The 8006-nt window shown below is 42.6% G+C and overlaps 1 long non-coding RNA gene across 1 annotated transcript; it reads right to left on the reverse strand.

The window, feature by feature from the left end:
- Window positions 1-244: 244 nt before the first annotated feature.
- On the reverse strand, window positions 245-3085 carry LOC133374739 (uncharacterized). Its single transcript, XR_009759958.1, has 2 exons — window positions 2937-3085; window positions 245-793 (listed from the first exon to the last, which is right to left on the reverse strand). It is a non-coding gene; the product is annotated as an uncharacterized LOC133374739 (long non-coding RNA).
- Window positions 3086-8006: the final 4921 nt, after the last annotated feature.

The raw sequence follows: 8006 nt of genomic DNA on the forward strand, positions 1-8006 counted from the left end.
TTAGGCCAAATAAGGGAACCTATAGCTCTCCAGATGTTGTGAGACCACAACTCCAATCATTCCTGACCACTGATGATACCCAACAGCATCTGGAGCTCCATAGGTTTAGATCTACTAACTTCCCCTCTTCTTCCTCCTCCTTCTTTCTCCCCCAATCCATGTCTTCTGGAATTTTCTCAACATAGCCATCTGAATAACTCCACTCCAAAAAAAAAGGAAAAAAAAAGAAGACTCGGGCTAGCACTGCAATTCACAGCATCTGTGGTTATTATTAATTTTTCCCCAAAATGCATTAGTATACAAAAGGCATGATGGTGACTGACCCTGATCCTTAAGGACAGGCACCAAATTACTCATGCAACGTCAAGTGTACATCCTTTCCAGAGAACTACTCCGGTCCCCATTTCCAATCCCCCCACCAACATTTAGCTCCTCGCGCTGCCCTTCTTCCTGTCTGTAGTCTCCTGCCTGAGACAGGCCTACGGCATGATGGCCACAGGTGTGCCCTCCTTACAACTCATGCAGACAGGTGGAGAAGGTGGCAAAGACCATGGGTGGCTCAGGAGGCATGCGGCAGCACAATGGAGGCAGGCTGCATGGATGGAAGTCACATTCTGGGATTTCACAAGGCGGCGGCTTTGGGGTGACAATCTGTAGGTCTACCAGCTTTGTTTCTGCTGCAAAAGGTGGTGGCTGCAACATCAGTGTCGTTGGGGGGAGGCTTACACAGCAGGAGGTGTTGTAGCCACAAAGACTTCCCGAAAAAGTCATTGCTTTGTGGAGGGAGGTAAACCTAAAATAAGGAAAGAGAGACATAGGTCACAGGAACACAGGGAGCTGTAGAGCTCAGTATTGTCTACACCGGCTGGTCGTGGCTCTCCAGGATTTCAAATGTGGCTTCTCTCTGAGCCTCACCTGGAGATGGCATTGGGGATTGAAGCTGGGACCTTTCTTCCCCCCTCAACTAAAAAGCCCTAAATGTTGTGACCTTTGCTTGTAGGGGAGTCATTTCCATCCCTTGAACATTTTAGTTGTCCTTTTTCTGCATCAGCTAGGTCAGTTCTCCCTGTCAGAGCTACATGGTGTTATCTGGCTCCTCTAACAACACTCCTTTACACAGGGGTGGGGGAGAAATTAGATGAAGTTCACCTTAATGGCAAATCTACCTAATCCACACTTCCCCAAATGATATCTGGCCTGAAGCACAGCTCTCCCCCCCACCATAGAAATCTAAAGAACCACTTGAGCTTTCTCTCTCTTTTTTAAAAACAGGGAGAAAACTGCTATGTGGTTGGTATTCAATGCTGGTCCTACTCAGAATAAACCCATTTAAGTGGTTAGGTATGACTAACTTAGGTCCATTCATTTTAATGGGTCTACTCGAAGCATGTACCCTGTGCGTGTACATGCATGCACCAGATCTGACAGAGCAATTCAAATAACCCCCATCGTCTAAGCTGGAGGGTGGTTTGGATGAGATCTAGGCAAGCTAGGGATGGGTGAGAAATTTGTTTCAGTTTGCATTTGAAGCCAAATCTATCAAATTCACACTTTCCGAAACAATATGAGAAGCGAAACAGAGCCATCCTTCGAAATTTGCACGTGTTCGACTTTTGCAATGCTGTTCACCAGCCCAGCAATATTTACAAAGATGCATATATTGGGGGACAGTATTCATAAAAATGAATATATGCATGAAAATTAACATATAAAATGCATAATATGATGGAAAATTTGCTTGCAAATAAGTTTATTTGGAGAAATTTGCATTGAAATGATGGAGGATTTTCATGAGGATAAAAAAATGCAAATTGCTGCAGAAATGTGGACCGCTGAATTTAAGAAGCAAAGAGGACCAACACTGACAGATCTTTCCATCCCTAAGGTGTGTCCATGCATGGCGAGGAGAGGAAAGAGCTGTCCGTTTCAGTTCTCTCAGTCTCTCATTTTGCCAGTGTTAAATTCATCTCTCTACATTTCTACAGCGATCTGTGAATTTTTTAAAAAAATCTCCACCATATTAGTGCAAATTTCTCCAAATATGCACATTTTTTGTAGGCAGTTTTGAGAAAGGCGCACATTTTTGCAAGCCATCTCTCGTCACATCATGCCTTTTTGCATGTTATTTTCACTCATATATTCATTTGTATGCACACATTCCCCTAATATATGCATTTTTGTAAATGTTTAGCTAACAAACTGCATCCGAAAATTGTAATAAATGTGAATTTCGAAGGATGACTGTTTCAGTTCTCATAATATTTCGGAAATAGCTAATTTGATAAATTCTGCTTGAAATGCGACCTGAATCGGAATTCTCACCCATCCCTACATGTGGCTCTGACCTTCTCTGCCAGCCTCTATCAGTGGGGAAGACCCACTGCCAAGGAATTAACTGTGGTTCTTCCCTAAATAGCAGGCAGATGGAAGTTACTGTCTGTGATATCTCCACCGGTGGAACCTGGTAGAACCTGGTAGAACTCCCCTCACCCCAAATTAATATTTCAGGGGTGGAGCTGTGACAACACAGAATACGTTGGATCCTGAGATGACCCTGCTGCCATCAGGTGACAACAGTGGGCCTGATCCATGCCCCTTTTGTGTACCACCCTGGACACTGGTATAGAGAAGAGGTGCTTACCCTCCTCTCCCTAATCTTCTGTCCCGGTTGGCATGAGCAGCCGGGCTCTTGATGCGTCTATGGGTATGGTTCACCATTAAGCCCTGCTGCTGCCAACCATGAGGTTGGCATTCCATCCTAAAAGGTGGACTCCTTCGCATGCTTACCTGCAAATGAGCTCCACTCAACACAGTGTGTCTTTATCTCTGAGCAAGCATGCACCTAGCCATGCTTTGAATGAAAATGGCACCCCCCACGTTGACCTATCAACCAGCTCTATGGAGGTCAGAACCTCCGGCATTGGAACGGACCTTACCTGATTCTTTGAGGGCTCCAGCTGATATGGCTAGAGCAGAGCAGAGGAGGGAGAGCTCTTATACAACCTGCTCAGAAGCCTCGAGGATAGGAAACACCCTCTGCTCATACGGCTCTCATTTTCTCACATGCCTCACACTCTTCTGAAATTGCTTTAATTGTTCACCCACCCTGTTTACAACAACCGAGTGGCGTATCTCAGCACCTGGATTTAATATAGGGCAACCATTGCTCCTACGCCCTTTTGCTTCCTTCTAATTGTGATGAGGGAACCTCGAAGTGTCCTGCCAGTGCTGATTTCAGCAACTGTGGGCTTTGAAAGCAGCCTGTTCCCAGACACTGAGGCTTTCTTTTCAACTAGTTAGAAGCAGCTGTTTCTCCAAGACGCTCCCTTCAATCCTGAAGGCAGCTTTCTATATGGCTCACTTTCCTTTGTAAATTGCTGTTTTTTCCTCTCCCCCCCCCCTCTCTCCTTCATTGGAAAGCCAGCCCAGGTAGGTGGAACCCACTTAGAATGTGCATCTCACATTCCTTCAATGTCACCCTAAACCCTTCCAGGCACAGTTGCTATGAAGCCGATTAATAAATGAAGGACTATGATTCATCTGTAGAACTTAGTTCAAGGTGGGGACACCAGGTGAAAGCATCTGCCTAGGATCACCAGACATTTGGCATGAATCCCTTGCGGATTGGTAGGTCGATGTCATATGAACCCAAGAGCAGTTCTCTATGGTATGTAAATCAGCTACAAGTGTTGTGGGTTTTTAAATATATATATATATTAAGGATGGAAAGATCTGTCAATTTTGGTTCTCTCTCTTTCTTCTTTTTCTAATCTTACATTTGGTTCTCCACATTTCTGCAGCAATTTGAATTTTTTTAAAAACAACAACACAATAATTCACCAGTATTATTTAAGTACAAATTTCTCCTGATAATCACATTTTTGTAGGCAGTATTTACTAATGTGCATATGCTTGCAAGCCATTTCTCTTAATACAATGCATTTGTGTGTGTTATTTTCACTCATTTTTATGCACACTTTCCCCTAATATATGCATTCTTGTGCACATTGTTTGGTTGGCGAACTACATCGCAAAATTGGAATAAGTGTGAATTTCGAAGAATGGCTGTGTTTTGGTTCTCGTATTATTTTGGAAAGTGCACATTGGATATATTCTGCTTGAAATGCTAACTGAATCAAAATTCTTGCTCATCCCATATAGATAGAAGGATCGAGAGATTTTCTGAGGGACAGCAACACTACTCTAGTCTAATCTTGCTTCTTCAGCCACTGCCACACCAATTATCATTGGGTCCTTAGCCATGAAGGAGAATCATAGATTCATGCTTTTTCTTGTGAGTCTTTTTTCTGTGCCAGCTCCAACCATAGAAACACAGTTGTAGGGTGTGTGTGTGTGTGTGCATGAGAGAGAGAGAGAGAGAGATCAGGCTCCATGGCAGGAGGAGAGAACCTGTGGCCCTCCAGATATTACTGGACTACAACTCCCACCATCAACCCTGACCATTGACCATGCTAGCTGGTAGTCCAGCAACATCTAGAGGACCACAGTTCCCTTATCCCTGAAGTGGACCATTCCTTTCTTTTCCTGCCTCCAGGTATAATACTCAAAATTCTCATCTTCTTCTAATGCTGAAGCACAGAACCTGTAGTCCTCCAGAAGTTGTTGGACAACTCCCAGCATCACCACCATCCCTGACCGTAGCTCAGTGGAGCAGTTAGGCATCGACTTTGCATGCAGAAAGGCTCCCTGTTCAATTCCTGGCATCTCCAGATAGGACAGAGAAAAGACCTCCTGCCTGAAGCCCTGGAGAGTCGCGACCAGTGAGTGCAGACAATACTTTGCTATAACATACAAAAAAATGCATTACACGATGAGGAATGCTTGCAACAATGTGTACAGTTGCCTAAGCTGCCTACAAAAAAATGTGGGAGAATTTTGCAGTATAATGCTGGAGAATTTTCATTAGTTGTTTTTTTTTAAAGCAAATTGCTGCACAAATGGGAGAACTGAATTTAAGTCTGGAACAATGGGAAACAGAGAGAACCGAAATTGACAGATCTTTCCATCCCTAATATGTAGATATTACACATAGGGTTTTGAGGTTCCCCCTTCCAGAAGGTGCATTTCGGCATACTCACCTATACATATATCTTGCTAGAGCCATCCACAAGTGTCCTGCTGTTGCATTTCTCCAGCTTCCTAATTTATGCAAACTATTTGGGAGAGCTGTGCTGAAGCCACCTCTCAGCAATCCTGGGTCTCATCCTTGTCATGCCAAATGCTGTATCACCTGTGTGTACCTCATGGGGACAGCTACTCTCAAAAGCACTAGGATGGGCAGAACATATTGCATCAAAAAGAACATCATCTGCAGGTCCTGCAATATAATTTATGTCACTGAATGCAAAAACAAATAATAAAAAAACCACACACCAGTATGTCACATCCAATACATAGGAAAAACTACAACTGACCTATGCACACACTTCAGAAATGACAAATCGGCACTCTTGACAAAAAAAAACAAAAGGGGGAGCAAGCACTTGCAAAACTTTTTAACGCCAAGGACCACAGCCTGTTGGACTTTTCTATACCAGCTAGAGAGATGCCAACAGATCCAGGAGCACTGACTGAGAGGGATAACATCTGGATATACTCTCTGGACACATTGGCACCACATGGCCTGAACCTGAAGGACAATATCACCACTACTTAGCTTCTGCAAAGGAAGCCCCTCTGAGCATTCCATCCTCAAAGCTCTGTAACTGCCACCTTGGTAGCAACATTTGTATGTTAGCAGCTGATGAAGGCAGAAGCTGAAACAATTCTCAAAATATACTGGGGTGGTGGGTGGGAGGAAGCAGGGTGTTCCTTTGAAAAAAAAATTGTGTGCATCTTTTCCCCAAAGGCTTACTGCAAAGGCAGGTGGCATCCCATTGCCAGGTTGGTGAGATCTGTCCATGCTCTCCATAATAGCAGTGGGGATAATTTAAGTTGAATGAGCATAAGAAATGGGAACAGCAATACCCAGGAGGCTGGGAGGAAAGGAAACTCTCACACACAACAATGATTCCCCCTGTGTGCTTCAAAAGGACGGGCAAACCTTCCACATAAGCAAATGCCTGCTATTATAGTAATCACCGCTTTCCTGGGGTGATTCCCCATACCCGAGACTGAATCAGGTAATGAATCTCTATATTAAAAACAACCCACTGCCTTTTAGAGTGGGCCTTTCACCCACCCATCTCCATCCACGACTGCCCCAGAAACCAGTCCGTCAGTCCCGGGTTCTAAATCTGTGGCTGCTTTTTTAAAATTATTTTTTTAAACATTCTTTTTGTCTTGTTTCTTAAGTGCATACAATAATTTCTTCAAAGAAATAGAGATAGCTACTACAATGTAGTAACACGTATAACTTACACGAGCAAAACATGCAGCATATATAAATGGGGGGATGGGAAATCACACCAAGACAAAAAGGAAAATGTTCCAAAATTATATACATACATACACACAGTTGTGATTAACAAAACAGAGGTTTTTATTGTAATATGAGTTACTAAGGTTAATATGAGCATTACAAATCATAGAACGTAATACACATGTCACTAAACAACATCCTTTTTGCTATCATCCTAAATTACTGTTACTTCATAGATACACTTATTGAACCATAGCTCTCACTGAAGTATTTAAAAATAAAGGTTTAGAAATTGACTTTTGACAGAAGGGATTAACCAGGAGTGTAGCAAGATAATTTCCAATGGGTGTGCAGAGTAGGGATGGGTGAGAATTTCAATTCAGTTTGCATTTCAAGCAGAATTTATCCAATTTCCAAAACAATATGAGAACTGAAACACAGCCATCCTTTGAAATTCACATTTATTATGATTTGGGGATGTAGTTTGCCAACGAAACAATATTTACAAAAACGCATCTATTAGAAGAATGTGTGCATAAATAGAAATACATGAGTGAAAATAACATTGAAAAAAGAATGATGAGTAGCAGCTTGCAAAAATGTGTGCCGTTGTCAAAACTGTCTACAAAAATGTGTGCGTGTGGGAAAAAATCCCACTAAAATGGTGGGTAATTTTCACAAGGATTTTTTTAAAAATAAAACTGCAGTGCACAGCAATACCATCCTTCCTGACTTGCCTTCCTCCAATTGTAAACTCAGGTTTGCCAACTCCCTCCCCCATCCATCAAGACTTGTGTTCAGTTGTCTCACACCTTTAACGCTTATATTTGTTGTGTCCGCATGCCCCTCCCTTTGAATGGCTCAACTGAATTTCTAAAAGCTCACCTGAAGTTTTTAGTTATTTATTTATTTTATTTATTTATTATACTTGTATACCGCCCCATAGCCGAAGCTCTCTGGGCGGTTTACAGTAACTAAAAACAAATACAATTTAAAATATATCTTTTTAAAACACAATTTAAAACACAATTTAAAAATTTAAAACAATATAAAAACACATGCTAAAATGCCGGGGAGAAGAGGAAAGTCTTGACCTGGTGCCGAAAAGATAACAGTGTTGCCACCAGGCACACCTCGTCAGAAAGACCATTTCATAATTTGGGGGCCACCACTGAGAAGGCCCTCTCCCTTGTTGCCATTCTCCGAGCTTCCCTCGGAGTAGGCACCCGGAGGAGGGCCTTTGATCTTGAAAGTAGTGTATGGTTGGGTTCATTTTAAGTTACTGCAATGCTAGAAATTTGGGGACTGAAGGAAAATTTCACGGGGGGCAGAATTATCATTTGGGGGGGAATAGTCTCATTTGCCCCCCTGTCTCTACATCCCTGAGTTTAACCATAGTAAATTTGTGGCTGTTTTGAACTGATGGTAGGGAGGCTTTGTGGCTCAATTTCATCAGCCCAAAGGGTGTTCCAACATGGTTAGATCGATAGATAGAGAGACTTGCTCATTCCTAGCATTACAAGATGTCCCACTGCTTCAGCCAGCTCTTCAGCAGCAGTAAGTAAAATGAGATTGGCTGTGTGGTCCCATCTGCACTATCCATTTAAAGCACTATCATACAACT

Source organism: Rhineura floridana, chromosome 22 (assembly GCF_030035675.1).
Source record: "Rhineura floridana isolate rRhiFlo1 chromosome 22, rRhiFlo1.hap2, whole genome shotgun sequence".
Classification (NCBI taxonomy): domain Eukaryota; kingdom Metazoa; phylum Chordata; class Lepidosauria; order Squamata; family Rhineuridae; genus Rhineura; species Rhineura floridana.